The sequence below is a fragment of the Stegodyphus dumicola genome, chromosome 9 (genome assembly GCF_044657685.1).
Source record: "Stegodyphus dumicola isolate Sdum_Otavi_A_Nest chromosome 9, ASM4465768v1".
NCBI classification, from domain to species: Eukaryota; Metazoa; Arthropoda; class Arachnida; order Araneae; family Eresidae; genus Stegodyphus; species Stegodyphus dumicola.
The window spans coordinates 49047406-49070443 of record NC_140776.1 but is presented as its reverse complement, the minus strand read 5'-3'; the positions used below and the strand labels follow the sequence as shown (position 1 = coordinate 49070443).

The 23038-nt window shown below is 33.0% G+C and overlaps 1 protein-coding gene across 1 annotated transcript in view; it reads right to left on the bottom strand.

The window, feature by feature from the left end:
- Positions 1–23038, bottom strand: part of LOC118187381 (rho GTPase-activating protein 26-like) — a 349938-nt gene that overhangs the window by 197375 nt on the left and 129525 nt on the right. The gene's annotated exons all lie outside the window — the stretch shown is intronic.

Genomic DNA, 23038 nt, shown 5'->3' with positions numbered 1-23038 from the left:
TAAATAAATATGTATATATTTGTGTATTATCTGAAGATATGAATGAAATATTTGTGACATTAAACATTCATCTTCAAGGAAAATAACAAAGTCAACTTGGTAAACTATTGGAAAAGGTAAGTTTTATACAATTTCCTGGTCTATATTTAACAATTTTAAAATTTAGCACACTCATTCAAATAATCTAAACGTATGATGTTTTCTTTTGTGCTACATTCGTTTACTGAATTTGTTAATTAACTATATTGTACTTTAGATAGAAATTAACGTAGATATTCCTTGTATTTTACGGTATAAAAACTTATATATTTGATAATAATTGGCCTAAATCTTCCCTATGTTTTCTTTGCATATACGAATGACTTTGGTAAAAATTTAGTCCGATGTCTTCTCCTCTTTACTGTGTAAAGTGCACATTTTTGGTAAAAAATTTGCATAAATCTCCAATTACCTATTTGCTGCATTTTTCGTAAAATGTGCTTACTTTAATCTATTTTTTATATAAATCTATGCAAAAATGTTCTGCATATTATGATTAAAAGACAAAATTAATTTAATATCAAATTTTTACATATCCACCTTTTAGGTATGTACAGCAATATGGAATATATATAACTGGAAAATTTAAATGCAAAAAAATTAATTTCTATTCAAAAATTACATAACACTAAAAGGCTGAAAATCACTTTTAATACTTCATTTAAAAGTGACTACAATATATGCAATAAATTTTGTAAACCTGAGTTCTATGTTTTAAATCAATTAATGCTATCGTTCATTTACATGGCATAAGAAAATGTCCTTCGGAAAAGCAAATAATTTATTTAAAGTGTTATTTAGTAAACAACTGTTTGCTACAGTTGTTTACTAAATTTAAATTTATGAAATGAATTTAGTAAACAAAAATGCAAATGAACGATAGCATTAATTGATTTAAAACACAGAATTGATGTTTACAAAATTTATTGCATATTTTGTAGTCACTTTGAAATGAAATATTAAAAGTAATTTTCAGCCTTTAAGTGTTACATAATTTTTTAATAGAAATTTTTTTTTTTTTTTTCATTTACTAGTGCATTTAAATTTTCCAGTTATATATATTCCATATTGCTGTACATAACTAAAAGGCAGATATATAAGAATTTGATATAAAAATTATTTTACCTTTTAATCATAGCATACAGAAAGTTTTTGCATAGATTTATATAAAAAATATGAGATTAAAATAAGTACATTTTATGAAAAATGCAGTGAAAAGGTAATTGGAGATTTATGCAAATTTTTTACCAAAAAATGTGCATTTATACACAGTAAAGTGGAGAATACATCGGATTAAATTTTTACCAGTCATTCGCATATGCAAAGAAAACATAGGGAAGATTTAGGTCAATTACTATCAAATATATACGTTTTTGTACCGTAAATTACGGGAAATATATACGTTAATTTCTATCAAATATATACGTTTTTGTACCGTAAAATACGGGGAATATCTACCTTAATTTTTACCTAATATATACGTTTATATACAGTAAAAAATCGGGTAAATTTACGTAAATTTTTACTAAATATATACGCATACGTGAAGCAAAAAATTGAGATTTACGTATATGCGATAAATATACGTAAATCCCTGAAATTTAAGTATATTATACGTAAAAGTAGCGAATGAACAGTAGTCTCGCGTAAATATACCTAAATTTTACGTAAAAGTTACGTATAGTATAACGTAAAAATATACGTAAATATTTAGTAATTGCCACTGGACACTTTTTATGATATTTTTACGTTCAACTTGAACGTTTTTTATACGAAAGGCCATTCGTAAATTGCACGTATTTTTCTCGTGCAATTTACGAATGCATGCTGCCTGGGATATATGTGCAAGATTTTTAAACAACAGTTTCTACATTCAACATTGATAACAAAGAACGAACGAAACGAATTCATTTAGAACGAAAAGTGTTTGTTAAAAAATTTAGTTACAACCCATTTAATAAGTTGGAAAATTAAAAGTATTATTAATAATTAAAACATTTTTAATATCATGAAATTACTCTGACTCTAAGCATCAAAATTATTATGATAACAAGGTTTGAAAGCAACAAAAACGTCACTCGATGCTCGTAAGTGTTACTAGTAATGATTCTTTCTGTATTAAATTCATATGTTTTATATTTATGCACATAAGCTAGCTACTCCGTGTTACATAACATTTTCAATAATGTTCTAATACGCCAGTATGGTATCATATTATTTTTGTTTATCTGTTAAATGAACACGGCAATCTGGATCAGCGCCCATATAAGAATTTTAAACAATGGCTTAAAAGCAGCGAATCATTCACGAAAATGCATTCAACAATGACTACAAGACCTCAAAATAAACATGCTTCAGCACTGGCGATGGCTCAATGAACGTGCATCACCAACAACTTTCTGACTCAGCTGTAAAGAAATATATACCAATCGTCGCACGCAATTTCCGGCAACATTTGTAAATAACCTTTGGGACACGGAGGAGTAATTATTAAGGTATTGTACCTTAAGAAGTACCTTAGAAAGTCAAAGAGCTCTTTATTTTTTCATGCTTCAGCTGGTAAGAGAATAAATCTTACACTTGAGAAATTCGTAACTTGTGATTCATTTGAGCTTTGCCTGTCGGGTATATCAAAGAACTACGTGGAGCTGTACATTTGTTTCCCCAAAAATATTTAAAATTTCAGCTCACTGGTTTTTCTGTGTCATTTACAAAATTTGAATATTGGAGAATAATGGCTTCCTAGCTTGTTCATTAACAAAGGCTCTCCAAACACTCGAAATTCTCTCTTAAGTACGCCAAAATCAATACACGCGCTTATTAGCATGTATATAATAGGAAGCATAGCTTTAAGACAGCAAGGTTAAGAGACAAGCTTCTGTTGGTTCTAATGACAGTTACTGACCCATTCGGATTAAATATATACCCAATGAGCTTCAATTCCTGCGGTTCCAGACAATTATCGATAATCTAAGAGACCGGAAAAGTAGCCTCGAAATATATTCTAGGAAAGGTTTAGATTATACTTGCTTCCATCGAAATTAAAATAAAATGAAAGATTAAAATGGATTGTTCTTATATGAAGCTGAAATTTTAAACAGTTTGTAAAAATATTTCAGTTTAAGATATAAGAATGAGACAATTATCCAGAACAGCATTAAAGGCTCTTCAGCATATTCATTAATGCATATTTCCATCCTAAACATTATATACATTGATTGCAATAACAATAGACAATTTCTAAAACAATATAAAACAGCCAGCCCATTTGGAAAGAAATCAGCAAGCATGCCAAGAAAAGATGTTGGATAGGCCTGATAATATTTACAAAAAAGAGCATTCACAAGGATCTTTGTGTTCTGCATTTTGTCTCGACTGAATTTTTTCTCTCTCCAGTAAACTTGCATTTTTTGCTTTTGATGGTATTTTTCTTTGTTAATAATATCAAAAATAACTAATATTCCACAAAAAACATCTCCCAATGAAGATAATCTCTCTAGGCAAAAAATCTTCTCTAAAGAATATAGAAGTATAAAGACTATAATCACTAAAATAAACTAAAGAATGAAGTTTGTGGCTTTTTTTAAAGGTGGGAAAAGTAAAATGAATCTTTAATACTTCGCGAGTCTCATCTTTTTTTACATAAATATTTTTAAAGCTTTTTTAACATTGGTCCGACTCTTCCGATGGTCTAATAACGTTCAATAAAAGCATAAGTAAAAAGAATGTGTGCTCATGTTTAGCACCAATATTACTACGATTTAGTATATATGCTTATGTTTAATATAAATGTTATTATTAACATTAATAGTTATATATTAACATGAAATCACTTGCCCGGGCTTTGCTGGGGTTATTACTATGTGAATATATTAAATATTTTTGTATGATAATATTGTAAGGTTTAACAATTTTTTCTCATAGTTACGCTGGGACAATATGTTTATTTGGCATGTTTGTCATAGCAACGGTTATACAAAGTGTTCGAAAAATGTGGTAAATAGGTTTTATTGCCTTAAATAGTGATCCTAGATAGATTACAATGCTTATTAAAATAAGGTAATTTTATTGATGCAGTTTCAATAATGAAAGCAAGAAGCAGTACTGTAAGTACGCAATTAACTTTTTACACAGCCTTGAAAAGTTTAAAAGACAATTAGAAAAAATATTCATTCATAATAAAAAATATTCATAATTCTTAAAAAATTAAAAACAAAATGTCTCATAGAGAGAGAAACAAAAATTGGGGTGTCCGCCGAAAACATCGCGGAGAAAACAACGCAAGGCGAAAACGTCGTGGTACAAAACATCGTGGGAGAAAATAAAGCAAAGAGAAAACGTCGCAGTTTTAAAACATCGCGGCACAAAACATCGATAAATAAAGCGATTCAAAAGATTCGCAGTTTAAAAATATCGTCGACGAAAATATCGTGGTAAAAAATAAAGTACCTACAAATCATCGCATGACAATAACATAGCAGACATGCGTTTTTCAAGCTTTTATAACTGTAAAATTTAATAATTGTTTAATAATTGTAAAAACTCGCTTAACGGATTGTGAGCGCAAGATGTAAAGAAGGATAATTTTTACTTTCATATTTTTATTAAGTAATAAATATTTGCTGAAAATATAAAATGGAAACTAGAATATAGAAAATTAATGCAATTTATAGCACTTAATAGAGTTTCAAACTGACATAGTTAACTAACAAAGATCATTAATAAAATATTTTTTATAAATTTTACTGGTAATTTTTTCATGAAAAGTATTATCTAAAAAAGAATAGAAAGAGAAAGATAAGTTAAAAATTGCTAAGTTAATTATGAGATAATTTTCTTCATTTTTGTTAATCTGATACTCTTATAATGAAAATTACTTCTTGTTTTATTTAAATTTATTGTTTTGCTTTTTTAAAAATTATAAAAAATATGAATGTGAAAATTATCCTTCTTTCCATCTTGCGCACACAAATCATTATGCGAATATCCATTTGCAATTATTAAAGCCTTAAAAATCATGTCTGCGATGTTATCGTCATGCGATAATTTGTAGGTACTTTATTTTTTACCATGATATTTTCGATGACGATGTTTTTGAACTGCGAAGTTTTTGAACCTCTTTATTTTCGATGACGATATTTTGTACCACGATGTTTTAGAACTGCGATGTTTTCTCTTTGCTTTATTTTCTCCCACTATGTTTTGTATCACGACGTTTTCGCCTTGCGTTGTTTTCTAAGTAAGTTATTGTTGGCGAAAACTGGAAAAAAAAAAAAAAAAAAAAAAAGCGGCAAGGGAAATTTTAAAATTTCTCGGTCAGACCCTCATCAAAATTTAGAAAATTTAATACTTAGACATAATTTGAGGCGTACAATCGAAACATGGAAAAAAATCGGTATGTTATTTCAGAAAAAGTCCGATTTTGTGTGAAAATAATTATGTTCTAACAATGGTACATATAAATCTAATATTCATCCTATGTCGAGCTTTCGAGAAATGAAAAATGCAAGTTAAATTTCGTCAATCGGCCGAGTAGAACGGGAGATATAGAACTCCCCCCCCCCAAGGTGTACTTGCAGCATATATTCTATTAGTTAAATATATTGCTTAAGAAATACGAGAGGAACTACAATGGGAAGATGAGAAAAATGCAATCGAAAATAGACGCAACAACGTAAGACACAACATTCCGTCGCATCTCAGAAGAGCGGGGAAACCAATCCAATTTATATACGTATACCTTATCCAGAAAGAAGCCACAAACTTACGAAAGCAGTTGCTACCTTCTAAGGCAATGCCATTAATGATCTGAATAATACAAAGAAAAATGCCCGATCCTTAAAATGTCAGCACTTTTGGAAGAAGTAAACAGAAATCTTTCAGCGCACAAACTCGTGACCATAGACAGAATTAAACATTTCGAAGTAGCTTGGCAAATATTTCATTAAAGCATATTTGTAGAAATAAATCAATGGGCTAACTGCGTAAAATTAATGTATAAAAAATAAAATTAACATGAAACGATAAGTAAAATTTTCTCCAAGCGTAATTAGGAAAATTAGCTAGAGTTATCAGCAGTAACAACAACAAAGGAATTCTAATTTTCCTATTAAAATTACCTGAGAAGAATAAAATGGGAACTACTACGAACATCTGAGTTTTAGTTGAAAGTGTTATTCACTTTAATTAAAACTCAGAAAATTTAACTAAAACTATCAGAAGTAACACATAACTATAAATTTCTGTTACGAAAAAAAAGGAAAAAAAGCAATTTATAAATACATCAGAATTCTATATCCGAAGTAACTGAATCTAGAATCCAGCCGGATATTTGAAAAATCAAGGTAAACTGGTTGTTTTAATCTTCCGCAAGTCAAATAGTTATGTAAGCTAACGCAAGTACGGTAATTTTATTTCTTCATCCATCATATTTTATTTGAGCAAAAACTGGAAGGTAAAAACATTTTTATTCTCTAAAACTAAGTTTTAAGCATTCTTATTTCAGCAAAACTAAAAGAAGAAACTTTTCATTATTTGAAAGAACGAACTACTCATTTTTTTCCTACTAAAATAAAACAATAAAATTAATATTTCTTCATGTACTTCTTCATGTAAAATATGTGATACATACATACAAATGTCTGATATATATCAAACGAGTACTGAAATCATGACGTTGAAGTGTAAAGTAGTAGTTGCAGTCGTTGCCTATGTAAATACTCCTTTTTCTTTTCGTTGACACAAATTTTACGCCAACACAAATAAAGTTGTGTAGTGAGCGCCATCGATACCGTTTACAATTTTGAAATAATATTTTTTAAGATGCACGAAGCAGCAGGCTAGCTAACAAGACAAGCCGAAAGCGAAATGCGGTGCTTTCTAAAAAAAGGTGGCTTCCCAGATATTTAGGTGTTACGGAAGCTGTTCGCACATTTTTTAGACGATTTTGCTTTGCTGTTAAAAGAATAAAACATTCATCTGCTTGGAAATTTTTTTTAAATTGCAGCTCTATTTTCGAAAGCATAAATTATCGTCTGCTACATGACAGTTTTGTTTTCATTCAAAATGGCAGTTTAAAAGAAGCAATGAATGGAAGGCTACGTCTGTGTCCTTTTCGGGGAAAATTATTCGTATCTAGATTTTAAAAAATACCGTGAAAAACCATGGTTTTTCGATATCTAAAGAGCTACAATAGGTACTACTGCCAGCAAGAAAGAAAAAAACATTGTCGAATGTTTTGCTTCAAGTGGAAAAATTGTTCCAAGAAAAAATATGGAATGCTTCAAATGTTGCAAAGGTAAGAAATGTTAAAAGAAATTCCGCCATATCAATCGGCAACTGCAAAAATCTTTAAAATGTTCAGTGCCAACTGTCAACAAAGTGATTAATACTGATTTGAATATTAAAAATGTCAAATGTGCGTCGTCTTTCTCTACGACATATCGCCGAACGCAGAAAGCGCTGTAGAGTTCTTTATAAGAAATGTTCATCCGGACAAAGATAGAAAAATGTTGTTACAATAGATGAATCTTGGGTGTATTTAAATGACTGCAATAAAAGAGATCCATTTATTATTATCAAAGAGGAGAAAATATTAAAACATAATTCAAAATATCTAAAGAAAGTTTTTCAAAGCGATTTATGGTTGCAACTGGTTTTTCATACAACGGCAAATAAAAAGTAAAGAGCGAGGAGCGAAGAGCGTAATATGAAGTACCTTCTCTTTAGTCAATCATCAATCAGCAGAACTGCATTAAGACACTGCAAACAAACACACATCAAAATCCACTGTTAATTTCCTGGAAAAAAAGTGGAATAATAAATGGGTATTAAGGTCACTTATATCCCTACTAAATCTCTTGAAGTATCATCCACGGGTTTTTGCGCTTTTGGACTTTTAAGAAGCGAATTGTCCAAACGTCGACCTACAACCCTTCTTGGACTTTGGAAAGCTATTCAAGAAGAATGGGATAAAATAGTACTTCTTCGGATAGTTCAAAAGGCTTTGTTTTGGAAATTACGAGGTAGAAAAATAGTGAAGAAAAAGGGCTATCAAATGAAACCCTGAAAACACAAAAAATATAGGTAAAATATTTCTGTAAATACAAAGGAAATCGTCTAAAAAAGTGTGCGAATAGCCTTTGTAGTTCAGAAGAGTTAGTTTCGGTTTGCTTCATCTTGATTCGTCAATATTTAAGCTTTTAAAAGTACTTATTGATGGCGCAGTTTAGAGAGGAAGTCTTATTTCGCATTTTCAATTTTTAGTACAGAAAAGGGTAACACTCAAGTTAAAATGAAGAATTAAGGAAATACTGCAAATTTAAGCTAATATTTTGATTTATAACTTTTTTTTTAATCCTATATATATATATATATATTAATTTTTACTGCGCGAAAACTCAACACAGAAATGATCCCCCCCCCCGTAAATGCTGCGTAAAGACAAAAGTTCCTGAGGAGAAAGAACTGAAATAACCAAGGATATTTAGACTAGTCTATTTTTAGAATACAAGCAATTACTTGCAGGCAAACATTAACTTATGAAGAGTCCATACTTACTTTTCCATTAATGTTTGTAGGTTACATCTAAATGAATTTCACAGTCACTAAAAATGTGTACTTTTTTGCATTATAAATTTGCTTTTAAATTCGAGTACATATTTTTATTTAATTATTTATTTAATTTGATTTTTACGCATTTTGTAGTGCTATTTAATTTACTTGTTTATTTATATTGCATATTGTATTATAATTTACTCATTATTCATTCTGTAATTTATTTACTTCAGATCATTTTTGTGTGTATGTTTGCGCATGTGTCATGTACTATACTGTAGATCGTTAAATTCTGAGTCGACTGCTGCCTGAACTGTTTTTACAAATGCCCGAATATTTACAACATAACGCATCCGTTTGTAATAGCCAATACCCATCGGTCATTTAGACATCTCATCACTGAGAGCATTGTCTAAAGCTAATGCTAATTGCTAAAGCTAATACTGATGCTAAAGTTGCCGACCTAATTACACCTACGAGAACGGGGAAGTTCAGTAGTCCCAGATTTAATTGGACAAATCCGATGGTCTTCTACTTTACTTCTCGAGAAGGCTTTTGGCTTGCCTCTTTTAACTGTTCTTATGCCGCACAGACACTATACACTTAATAAAAGCCCAAGCCTTCTTCGGTATTCAAACCCGGCCCAACAATACAGCTGTCAGTAGCGCTGACCACTATACGGATCAGGGCGGCATGTTTGAAATATAAAAACAGCAGTATGGCGGTGTTTTCGTACATTTTCCATTTTTAAAACTAAAAACCATAGTTATGTTGAAACCTTATCTGAAGTGTTCACTATTATTAGACTGAAGAATAACAAAAGGAAAATAAAATATCGGTTTTTGATTTTCCTTGAGTGAGCCGAAACTCTTTCTCAGCATCCCATCTTATTGTATAATATTAATCAGCACATCACAAAAAAAATTTTTAATAGCAGTAGAAATTGCACAATTCTCATACGTCTGTGTAATTTTCATTGCGTAGTACAAAGAAGAAATCAAGTAAAGTCGAGACAATCGAAAGAAAACCATATTTTTTCCAAAATTTTCCTCGTTAAAGAAGGAGTGGGAGATAATAATAAAAAGGAAAAAAAATAAGGAAATTAGAAACAGTTACCCCGTAAGAAACAAGTCAGCCATACTGTAAAGTAACATTACTGTTTGATACTCACATATGTGTTTTAATTACAGAAACAAAAATCTTGTTAAAATAATTTTGCATCAAACTGAACTTACATGGACAAAAAAAAAAAAAAAAAAAAAAAAAAGATTTCAAAGGAACATGCGTTAAGGATTTTGTATAACACTGTTAGATTATTTTTAGTTGCAGAGAATAATCTTCACAGAGAAAAATTCTGCATCAAAATGGACTGCATCATAGAAAACACACTTCCAATTCATCGAAATGGTCTTCTTTTACTAATTCATCGAATTGGTCTTCTTTACAATTCATCGAATTGGTCTTCTTTACAATTCATCGAATTGGTCTTCTTTTACAATTCGATGTAAATAGGCAAATTTTTTTGAAATTCAAATAATGTAGTTTTACTTTTTTCGTCACCCTATTTTATTTCAACAAAAATTATGCAATTTGGAAGCCGTTATCTTGTCGTCACTTTTCTTATATATTTTAATAGCTAAATCTGGTTGCACATTTTTTTGAAAGGACTGCCAATTTCTAGATAGAAGATGGTTAGTATATACTACTGTTTTCTACATATTTCATAAAGATAAGAGCTAAAGTTTCCTCTTTTTAAAAAAAATGATAATAATAAATGTGTAATAATTTGTTTTTAATAGGCTGCTAATAAATACAATAATTAAAACAAAACTGGTTGACATATCTAACGGTTCCTGCAATTTGCATGCCCTCCAGTAGACAGATTAAGATCATTGAACAGTGGTATTTCGGCCTGAGTTCGCTGGCATTTTCGCAGTTTTCTCCATGTGTAAAACCGATATCACATCTACAAGTTACTCTCAGGAGCGCGTCGAAAGAAACGTTTCCCAGAATTTTTAGTTTGGGATTTCTGATTGGTTGATTTATCGTACGTGGGACATCTAACGAAACATTTTCAGTTCAGTTTCAAAAAGTAAAGAAATAAAAGCGGGAAGGAATACAACTTTCAACGAAACATTTTCGGATAAGAACATTTCAGTAGTAGGCGATGGACAAGCTCTTTTCCTGGAAAAGTTTCGTCTAACCTCACGCGACGATAGATGTGATAAAACATGATAACAAGTCAGTTTTCCATAGAAAGTCCACAACGAAAGCAACCTAACTAAATAACTTAGCAGCTTCCACAGCTCAGAAACTTATAGTATGTTCTTGTTGAGGGAAGAATGGTTATTCACAATTTATTTCTTAATATTTGTAATAGCAGTGCTAGAAAATAGTGCTTTAACCTAATTCATGAATACTATCACTACTGCATATTCGACTGATTCAACACATCAAATAACGTGTACAAGTATGATTCGTAATTTTTTTTGCTAGTTCTCCACCCCAATGATTTTTAGCCCAGAAGGCCTATTAATTTCGTTTTGGCATTTTGCGTTGGTTCACTATCAACGGCGTTTCACTTCTCAAATTGTTGCCACCAAATATTAGAACCCTGCGTATTTAAAGAAATAAAATAATGAAGAATATGTATAGGTATGTTTCTCGCACTGTGAAAAAACAATGGTTCGTAGAGGCATCCAATTTTGAATAACGTAGTCCTCCACTCGAGTATAGGCATCTGGTAGCCTGAACTTGGAATTTGTTTGATTATCGATTTCATATTTTGTAAAACTTTAACGAGTTTTTAATTAACAAACTCAATGATTTTAAATCGAACAATGCAACACTGTACGGGGGAGGGGAATTGTATCTTCAGCGCGCGAGACTGTGTATCGGAAATTCTAAAGATATGCTTCTTTTTACATTATTTTGTGATATTGCTGTTGAATTGAATTTTATGGTTTAAGTGAGAAGAACATGATATTTAATAAACAAAGGTAATACACAAAACGTTAAAAAAAAGCCCTTTGTGCGCAATATGAAATTAATTTTCTAATGGCATACGTAGATTGCTTGGTTCATTTTAAATACAAGCCGATAGCAAACGATGTAAAATATCTGCTTGTTTCAAATAATAAAAATTCCTGAACGATTTATTAAGCATAAAGGATGTAAAGATAACGCAATCACACGTAGCCAAGTATTTTGAACATTTGCTTTTCAATCAATACTCAAATTAGTCACAAAGCGAAACATTAAGGTAGTTAAACTTTCGATTTCAGTTGAACCACCATCTTGTTGAAAAGAAATTCGGTAGACGTCCGATGAAGAGCAAATATAAGACAGAAAATGAAGGAATGGTACCTGTTGACGCAACAGCATACCTGAGGGGAAGAAAGTTAATTGCATAGCTATGGATACCTGCGGCCCTGACCTTGCCGCATGTACCTTGAAAAGTTATGACCTTTAACGCGTCTTCACTTTCCTTATTGATACATTACGAACGTAGCAGCGCGATTAATGATGCTACTGCTTCAAGCTTTGGATAAAGCCAGAATAGGCGCGATTTTACTTCAAACTTAAGAATCACGTGTAATGTACTTTTATTGATAATTATCTTTATATGTATCTCCAATAAAGCCCTTATGTATACGGTGACAATTACTCCTGCTACAAATGGGGGATGGGAGGGAAAATTGGGGGGAGATGATGCTGTTTGACTCATCGTATTAAATATCCTCAAATATAAAAATAAAAACACCAAATAATAATAATACATTTATATTCAATAAACTAATCCATATTTAAAATAACGATCGGCAATAAAATTTAGAATTCGCATAAATTTCTTAGAATGTGAATTGTGTTCAGCATTTATAGAACTTAGAATAAGAAAACATTCATAAACCTGTTATATAACATATGATATAATTATAATTATTAATGATTATGTTAAACACAATGATGTTAAAGCAAAACTTATAAAATTAATTTCTGAAATTATTGCCTTAAAATATTATTTCAAAAATATTTCACTTGTTCATTTAAAACTTTTTTTGTTATATCAATACTCAAAATTAATTCAGATCTTATTAACGATCCGACTATATAGCATGATCCTATACGATCGGTTCGTTAATTTATAGATTTTGGTTCTCTTTGGAAGCATAAACTATATGCTCCTAATATACTTATACAACTCCAAACTCCTAACATACTTAGAGAGAGGCCGAGCGGTAAAGTCGCTGAACATTACATTGGTAGTTCGGTCCGAGGTTCGAATCCTGCTAACAGGCTCGCTGCATGGGCGTTTTCGTGGTTTTCCCCATGTTAAAGTGTATACGAGACAGTTTCCCTTAGAAAGTCCTCCACGAAGGCATCCCTCCCCTTAGGCAGATAGCCCTCGAGGCTTTGCAATAATCACACACACACACAAATCAGACCTTGAACACAAAACGCACTCCTCGTGCTTGATAAGTTCAACCACCACTTGTGGTTATATAACTTAAAGTAAGAATCAAACTTAAATTGAAACTAAATTTAGTAGTAAAGGCTACACAACTGATCTAACGCGAAGTTGGCTCAAATTTCTCACCGGCGTCGCAATTTAAATGTTGGCAGCAATAACGCAAAACCAATTACAAACTTATCAGAGCCAGTGAAACCTAGTAGCGTGGCCTCGAGAGTCAAAAACACGCTCTGTCTTAAAATCCAAAAACCTCAGCTTAAATATTCTCAAACTAATTTGCATTCTGGTAGGGAAACGGAAAAGGAGAAGTGACAAGTAAAGGCTGAAATTATAAACAACTGATCTTGAAAAATAATAATAACCTTAGAAATTAATTACATCAAGATACATCATGATAACACAAGAATAATTTTATATTTGCTTAGTCAAATGCGACAGGGCTCGCTAGCTACCTCGAGAGTTATCCGCTGAATATGACAGATGTCTTCAAAAGAAGGAAATCTGCCAAGGACACCCGGATCGTAATCCCCGTATCTTAAAAATCATAAAACCTCCCACGCAGTTAACCTGTTCGCTGCTCGTGGAATTCGGTGGAGCTACCAGTGCTCAGCAATCTTATCCGTTCGGTCAGGGTGGGCTTAATACATTTACAGCTACATAAGGTTATCTGGTTAAAGGGAGGGATGCCTTCGTCTAGAACTTGCTAAGGTAAACTGGCTGGTAATATTTTAAATTTTACAACTGCGTGTTTCTCTTCTCTCTTGAAACTGGCTCACTTTCACGTTAACACATGGGAAAAACCATGAAAACCGCCCACGCAGTTAGTCCATTTGCCTGGATCGAACTACCAGTATTCAGCGGTTTTAACTATTCGATTACAGGTGAGATCCTAATACTTTTAAAGGAGTTATGTATAGAATTTCGATTCGTGCTTAATTTAACGCAGAAGACGACGAAAATACCCAGGTTGCCAGCTAGGCGTATCTCTGAGGCCACAAGCCTTATTTAACTTTTTCAAACTATATATTTTTAATTAACTTTTCAAAAAAACTTCTGTATGCTGTCATAAGTTTTAATGAGTCTTATGAGTAGTCTCATGAGTCTATATGCTCTCTTAAAATAATGCTAGGTCTTGGAAAAATTTAAAATTCTATTATCCCATATGCATTATGATAAAAGTTTTCTCAAATAAATAAATCTATCTAAATAAATAAAATTAAATGAATATAAAATTTTTATTGATATCATCATTTATAAAAACATAATTTTTCAACAGCCTGTTTAAAAGAAAAATTATATTATACAAATATTTTTTAGTTCATTCAATGATTTCTGTAACTGATACTCCGCAAAATATTTATCATGGTCATCAAAAAACTTGGTAGCCCACTTTAAGCTTTTCTATTCACAAAAGTGTATAGCTCTGCTAAATATTTACCTTGTTGTCCACAAACTCAGCAGGATAACCCTTCTCCTTTTAAAAGACTTAACCCAAATAAAATTCAAATTCTGCTTCTTCGAACTTTCTACTCGAAGTCTCGTGTGAAGCCCCTCCCCCCCGCATCTCCAAGCGGGCAAACTTTAACAATACAAAACATTCCTCCATGAAAAATTGCTACAAACGGCGGAACGCGAGCGCTATCGGGCCTCAACATTCCGAAAGAGTGAGACACTCACAACAGAGGCATTTGCAATCCATTATTACCCGAGAGAAATAAATATGCCCGCCACTCCTCCCCCGCGCAGCTGCTAAGCGGGCACTTCCTGTCATCCAACCCTCCCCGCGGATATGCAGTTACGGAAGGAAACCGCGTGACTCGCACGTTCTTCTTACCCTCAGAGATACGTCTAGCTGGGCCCATTTCCTATCTACAGAATGTTTATTTTTTTCCCTGACCTAGGTACGAATGAATAATTTAGTCGGATGACAAACGAGAAATTGTTGTCACGAGAGTTCGACGTAACCCTGGAAATTCAAAAGATCAGTTTGGTTGAAACGCATCCGACGGCAGCATGATCCTAGTTCAAGCTTTCACACGCTCCTGAAACAGATCAGTAGCAGAGAGAAATAAATGAGCGTTCCAACGCCTGCGTTTCAAAAAAATATTCTTAATAAGTCTGTGATGTACGGGAGCACAGCAACAAAGAAATGCAATGTACCCCCCTCCCCCCAAAAAAATCATTTCGAAACAAGTTTACCGGAAGATAAGGTATCGTGCAAAAATACAGATATAATTTTACACAATTATTTCTTCCACACCCAAGCAGGTTCCGCAAGTAATATGATTAGTTACTTATTCCAGTTCATCCCTCAGCAAGTTTCTGCGATTACTTCCGCGAAAATTCGCGAATTTTAAAGGATTCTTTAAGATTCCGGGAATATTGGCTTTTTTCTCAGATTTCCAATCATTCTGCAATATTGCGATATTTTTTAACCCAAAGGAGCGTTAGCTCAGAAGGGCTATTAATTTCGTTTTGGCATTTTGCGTCAATTCACTATAAACGACGAATCACTTTTTAAGTTGTTGCCACCAAATATTAGAGCACTATATTATATTTCAAAAAATTAAATATTGAAGAATCTGTATAAATGTATATATGCTCCGCGCACTGTGATAAAACAACGGTATCTAGAGCCATCAAATTTTGAATAACGCACGTTTCCACCCGAATATGGCCATCTGGAAGACCGAATTTGGAATTTGTTTTATTACTTATTTCATACTTTGTAAAGCATTTATGAGTTTTTGATTAAGAAATTCAAAGATTTCAAAGTGAGCAATGACAACACTGTACGGAGATTAATAATAATAATTAAAAAAAATTTCCTCTCCAGCGCGCGAGACTGCGCATCGTAAATTCTAAAGATACGCTCTTTTGAATCTTTTGTGATATTGCTGTTGAATTGAATTTTGTGGTTTAAGTGCGAAGAACGTGATATATAATAAATAAAGGTAACACACAAAACGTTAAAACAAATTTCCTTTTGGGCGTAATATAAAATCTGAAAGGTTTTACGATTTTTTTCCTTCTTATATATATATATTTTTTATTTTGATAATTTTTATGCTATTTTCCGTCAAAAATATATTGAAAAGCAATCCTAATCCAAAACTCAAACCACGAAGACTGAACTTTTACAATACTAGAAAAAATCGCTTTCTCATATTACATGAAAGCCTTTGTTCCTTATCAATGCCGACAAAACATTTAGCTTTCGAGCGATGTTTTTTGATAACGTGCTATTTAATGTGGTGAAAAGCTAGGTTAGGTTATTAGAATATGGCAAAGCATGCAGGGAAGGATTCCTTCGCGGAGGACTTTCAAACAGAACTGGCTAGCATTCACGTTATGCATGGAGAAAACCACGCAAATCAACTACACAGCCAGTCCGTCCGCTTAGGTTCAAACACGTGCCGAGCTATTATTACTAAGGATGTTAAAACCTTGGCTTGGTTTGGTTTATTTCATTAGGGCAAAGTACTCGAGGGCTATCTGTCTTAGGGAAGGGATGCCTTCGTGGAGGAACTTCTAAGGGAAACTGGCTCGTATACAAGTCACACATAGGGAAAACCATGAAAACGTTTATGCACTAGCCCGTTCGCTGGACTCGGACCGAACTACCAGTGTTCAGCGACTTATCGCTCGGCCCCTGGTGTGCTTTGAAACCTCGGCTACTGGTGGGGTATTTAATGATGCGATCATCTGTGCACGTACAGTGTAATAAATAAAAACACTATTCACTTCCCATGATAATTTTTATCTAAAATAATGGTGTTTAATATATTTCTAGAAATTGATCGCTTCATACATGTAAATTTACATATATAATTGAAACAGAAATTGTAAAGCTAACTAGTAATGAGACGTAAGACCTATTTGGTCTTAAAAATTTTTTGCGCATAATGCTGCAAAAAGATATGAAATAATAGTAGGTAGAAACATTGCAGCGATCTTGCTAAAAAGTTACCAGGAGCTGTAGCTCCACGAAAATAGTTCAACGCTGTATTACTAAAATATGAACAAAGAAGAAATTAAAAAAAAAAAATATATTAATCTGGAAAAAAACTGAAAAAAAAAAAAAACTGCTTACACGCGAAAAAAACAGTTAAAATTAATGTTGGAAGATATGCGAATGCACGAAAAAACTAATCTGACCGTTGTGATATGTGAAAAGTTAATACACATAAAAAAAGATTGACGGAAAAAACAATAATTACAAAGCGGAAAATGGTAAATTAACCCACTCGTACCCTCAACCAGGCTTTTCAAGGGAAAAATGATTGAGTGTCGAACTAGGCTAAATACCATTACGCGTTTCGCCGAAACAGACCATTGATGCTCTTGTTTGATGAGTAAAATTTTTTATAAAAAACATGAATTGTCCCGAATAAATCTTTTTTGGAGCTTCAATTTTCTGTTCCTTTTTCCCGACGCGTCCGCTGAAAAACACATTAAGGTGTTAAAAAAGGTAAATGCAACTCCGAGCAATGTAAAATTAAAATCAAAATAAAATAAATAGCGGTCTGCTATTAGTCAAAAATACAATAACGTACGGGCTGGTCCTGCATAGTTTAAAGAAGAAAAAACTTTTATAAAGATAATGGTACTGTAATCAAATTAATATGCAATTAAGCTTGCAAGAAAACAAACGCCGTTGAGTCTTATTAGGACCAAAAAACACATAAAACAAAAGAAACGAAAAAACTGACCTGGGAGGTGCCGTCCTTTGCATCGCGTAAAAGAATTGAAAAGGGTGCAAATCCCCTCCGTGTCCTACCAACCTTCCTTCTCGTCGTGTGACGTAGGTGGGTGAAACAATCTTAATCTGCATAGGCCAATGGGCTGAGATTGTAGTTTTGGCGGGAACTCTTGTCTCCCCCCTTTTTTTAGATAGGGTGTGACAGACGCGAAAAGACACGGAAAGAACTCAAAATGGCGTCAGTCAAGTTGTTAGGAGAACAAAACTGCTTCAAATAAGTGAAAATGGCTAATTCAGTTAAAATTACTTATTTTTGGCCACAAAAGAAAGAGTAAATTGGAAAAAAGTCATTTGTTAATAAAAGTCGTTATTCTTCAAGCTAGAGGGCGGTCAAGCAACTATGAAAAATGAAAAGGCCCGATTTTTTAATAATAGTAGAATTTGGCCATCTAAGTAATTAAAAACTATTAAAACAATAGTATTAAAGTATAGTGCCAAAATCTTTGTAGGAAAGAAAATGTAGTGACGAGAAGAATCTGTACATTTATACAATTTTTACATTAGATTATCTGAATCAGCCATCCACTTTATACCGTCCCATCGGGCTTAAATTTTCATTATCCAAAACAAATTATCTAAAAATTGGTAAGGCTAATGCCAGCTTTTTAGAAGGTATTTTTAATTATTTTATGAGGAACTTGGTTATTTTTCAAAATTGTGACGAAGTAAAGTACTTCTTCTTGTAAGTGTTCTGTAGTATTACATATTCGTTTTATTCTAAGTAGCTGTGAAAAAATTGTGTTAATGATGATTCTTTTGGAAATATTACAGTTCCAGTTGGTTAACTTTAGTGTAGAAAAAGTTAATTCTCTCTTCTTGTCGTAAACTTTAATAAAATTGTAATCAATAATATTTAGTTCAAGGTATACTACATTGTTTTGCTCCGTATTTATATTGTAGATATAATTTTTACGTCGTGTTTAAAAACTTGGTCCAGAAATTGGAGATCAGAACTTTGGTTTAAAATCAGGTTATCAAATCAGATCAGTAACCATACTTTATTTTCCGTGACTTCTTTTCTAACACTGAAAAACACAAAATAACTAATATGATAATTTATTGTAACTTTCACTTGGGAGAAATGTAGATTTCGGAAGCATTTTTAAAATATGCGCTCAATAGACGGATTCATGAGTTCAAATCTTAATCGGTTTCATAATAAATTTAATAAACACAATTTCTATAATTTCTTCAGCACGTGGTTTAAATCGCGGCGACGTAGTACTTAACGTATGGTTGAGCAAACATTTGTTTTGAAAAACGGTGCCAAAGAAATCATCGTAATAAGGAAAAAAAAAAAAAAAAAAAAAAAAAAATCTGAAATGTTTTAGATTTTAAATTACGTCCAAAGGGGCGTTTTTTAACATTTTGTGTGTTACCTTTCTTTATTAAATATCATGTTCCTCGCACTTAAACCATAAGATCCAGTGCAACAGCAATATCGCAAAATAGTTTTAAAACGAGCATATCTTTAGAATTTCCGATACAGAGACTCACGCGCTGGAGATAAAAATGTTTTTTCTGCACAACGTTGCCATTGCTCGCTTTGAAATCCTTGAGTTTGTTAATCAAAAATTCGTCAAAGTTTTAAAAAATAGGAAATCGATCATAAAACAAATTTCAAATTTCAAATTTGGTCTTCCACATGCTCATATTCGTTGGAGGATTACGTTATTCAAAATTCGATGACTCTATGTACCGTTATTTTATGACAATGTGAGAAATATACATATATTTACGCAGATTTTCATTATTTAATTTCTTCAAATATAATGCAGGACTCTAACATTTTATGGCAACAGTTTGAAAAGTGAACCGACATTTATCCGTCCGAAGCAAAATGCCAAAACGAAACTAATAGTCCTTCGGGATTCAAATCCCTTTGGACTAATTTTCTGGACGAATACTAAGATGCCTTTTGTTGATAATAATATAATCAAAGATATCAGTTGTTTTTTGTAGAGACAAATGTTATGCTGTAATATTTTAGCCTGCTTCAGGATATATTCAAAATACTTTTCTGCAACAAATGTACAGTTAAATATTGACACATCTATCCATTATGATAGTGCTTAGATAATAAATACCATAAAACTGGAAAGTTAGTAATCAAGAAATTAAAAAAGAAGTCATGAATTAATCCAAAAGACAGTATTTCTAAAGAATCCAGGCTTTATGTCCGTTTATTCTCTTAATTTCATAACATTTTCTACACCCTCCTCCCTTATTTCTAGGTTTTATAACATAAATCATTAGTAACGTAAGAAGCGCAATGAAATGAGTGAAATTATGGTTTTTATAGCCCCTTTTCAATACACACTGGTAATCAAACTGGAACAATAATCTGAAAGTCTATTCAAACAGAGTAATCTTACGGTGCAGATAAATATCATACATCATTAGAAAGGTAATGTAATAATGTTGAATTCAAATACTGTTAATAGAAACTACTAATCATTTGTGGAAACATCAGACACTTCTGATCTTCTGTTTGTCTGTGTAACTTATCTCACTTGTCTAACAGTAACATCAGCACAAGCCCACGAAAATCATCGTGGCAAAGACTGCGCCTGTTGTTGTCAAGAGCCTTGAGCACCATACAGGTGACAGTACGACTTTGCTCAATTAACCTTGCCCAGCCGGGGGATCGAACCTCGGATGGAGCAGTGGCCCGCCATCGGGCCTTTTCTGACGACATAAACATGAAAAAATAATTATAGTGCTTATCTGGATTCGAACCATGAATCTACCAGTTGCCAGCTGGAACCATCAACAACACGCGAGAAGGAGAGCGATAATGTGTTACCCCTCCCCCATTTCCATTCTCCAATTGCTGTATAGTGGATGGAGACAGCCATAAGACCTAGCCACTAAATCCAGATGATGATGAGTTATCGTCTCCATTCTATTTCGAATGCTTGTCGGAGTAGGAAACAATTGCAGCATCACCGGATTCAAAATATAGACCTTTCAGTTGTCATCTGGATGTGCTAAACATTTGCATCACAAAAGCATACACGGAGAAAAGCGATATTTCCTTACACAATTACAGAATTAAAATTATAAATAAAATCGTAAAACTGAAGATGGCATGCTGAATTGTAAGTGAACTATTTCAATTTTTCTGAATGTAAATAAATTATAATAAAACAGGTTATGTTTACAAAATCCTTACTTTTTTTGCTTTTTTCGACTAAATACTTTAAAGGTATAATAGTGCTATTTCATTTTAAATGTGCATTGTTTAACTTGTTCCTACATACGTTTTCCTCTTATTTATTCCCTAGTCTTTCCTTACCGCCGAAAGATTACACAGTTCCCAATATTTCAAAGGGCAATATATCTTAAATACATAAATTTTTAGATATACAGTCCAAAGAAAGAATGAAGACTTTAACCGCATTCAACTGTGCAGTAAATTTCTAAGGACACAGCGCTGTGATTTTCAAGCCACAATGGAAATCCAGAGGTCCAGATGAGAAGCACGAAAATAGAGCATCCATTTGTTCGCCTCATTAGAGTTCGCTTCTCCAGTTCTCTTATCTCTCTTTCGCACCCACAGTGTCATCCCCCAGAGACCTAAAAGGATGGTGGTTAGGAATATCGGACGGCACACTTTTCTCTTCGTGGAATATCAGAATCCTCAGCGAAACAGCGATATGCAAACCCTATGTTTAGAAAAGAACAAAATAATGCGATTTGCTGTTGTATACTTTTCTCTTCATAACATCAAACAAAGGCCCATATAATATAGCTAAGGGGGAAAATGCAAATGATCCGGAACACGACATTACTCATTATTCCAACTTAATAGGTGGAGATTAGACATATAAATCTCGAATGCAGATATATGCCGTCTCGTTAATGACCAAGACAAATAACAGTCCGGGCACGCCAATCGCGAAGACATAAATATATTTAGAACTTAATTTTAATTGGCTACCCCAAATTATCTGCCTCACGAGCTCAAGAAAGTTACTGATCAATATCACAGTAGAACTGCACTTCATGGAGATGGTGAAGTAAATTCAAACTGAATTGTAAGCCCAAAAATCATTCACTGAATTTTTAAAAATGTTTTCAATACTCAAAAGAAAACAAACGTTTTATTATGCATAGTGCGCCATTTTCATGTAAATATTACATGCCTTAGACGACATTTAAGAACTTCAAACACTGATGGATTGTACCAATTAAAATATTCTTCTCATTAAAGATTTCTCTACGCTACCAAGAATTAAATCAAACAAGATTTCAATAAAGTAAACAAAGATCTTGCAGTACGTAGCAGTGTTTTCTGTTTTGATAGAAACTGTGCTTTTCCACCATCCAAGATAGTGCATGAAAGGTCTCGAAGTGCCACTTACCAGTACTTTGCCATAAAAATTAACATTTCTTTGTAATTACGAATGTATACTTACGAGATGATGTCAGAACGTTTCCAGACTAGTTGTGTAACACTCCAACACATAGCAGCACAAGGCTACACGTACGGGCACATACAGCACCGACCTTCATAAGTCAGTGTGCCAAGGGACATCGTGTACATCGGAAGCTGTGAAGCTGGTGTTATTCTGACCACATGAGTTACCACGTCTACGATTTCATCACGGATAGCAAGTTACAACGACGAGCGAAAGTGAATTCTGTGTAAAATTGGGCAAATCCGCCAGAGAGATGCTTAACACGATTCAAAAGAATGTATGGCAATGCTGGAATGAGCCGATCGAGGTGATGAATGGCACGCGCGCTCCAAGATCGGAAGAACATCACTGGAAGACCATGGGAGATCAGGAAAATCTTCAGCAAGCACAACACCCGAAAATGTCTAAATCATTCGCAACTTGTTCAAGGTCGTCCGGGAACAAACACAACATTGTTGCCATTGTCGGTGTGTCATATCGAACAGCGCAGGTAATCCTCACGTATGATTTGAACATGGACGGTGTTGCTGCTAAGTTCGACAGTGTCGCTCTCAGGCTGTTGACCCAGAAACAGAAGGGACACCACGCTGAAGTCTACCAATAACTGCGTGAGTGTGCCGAGGATAATCCTTCCATCATGTCGAAGATCATTACCAGTGACGAAACATGGGCCGTATGTGAACACAGCTAGCCTCGAAACTTTTTGATACCACCTCGTATAGATTTTAATTAAAGAAAAGCGCTAAAAGTGGAAGTTTTTATGTTAAGTATATTTAGGAAAAAAAA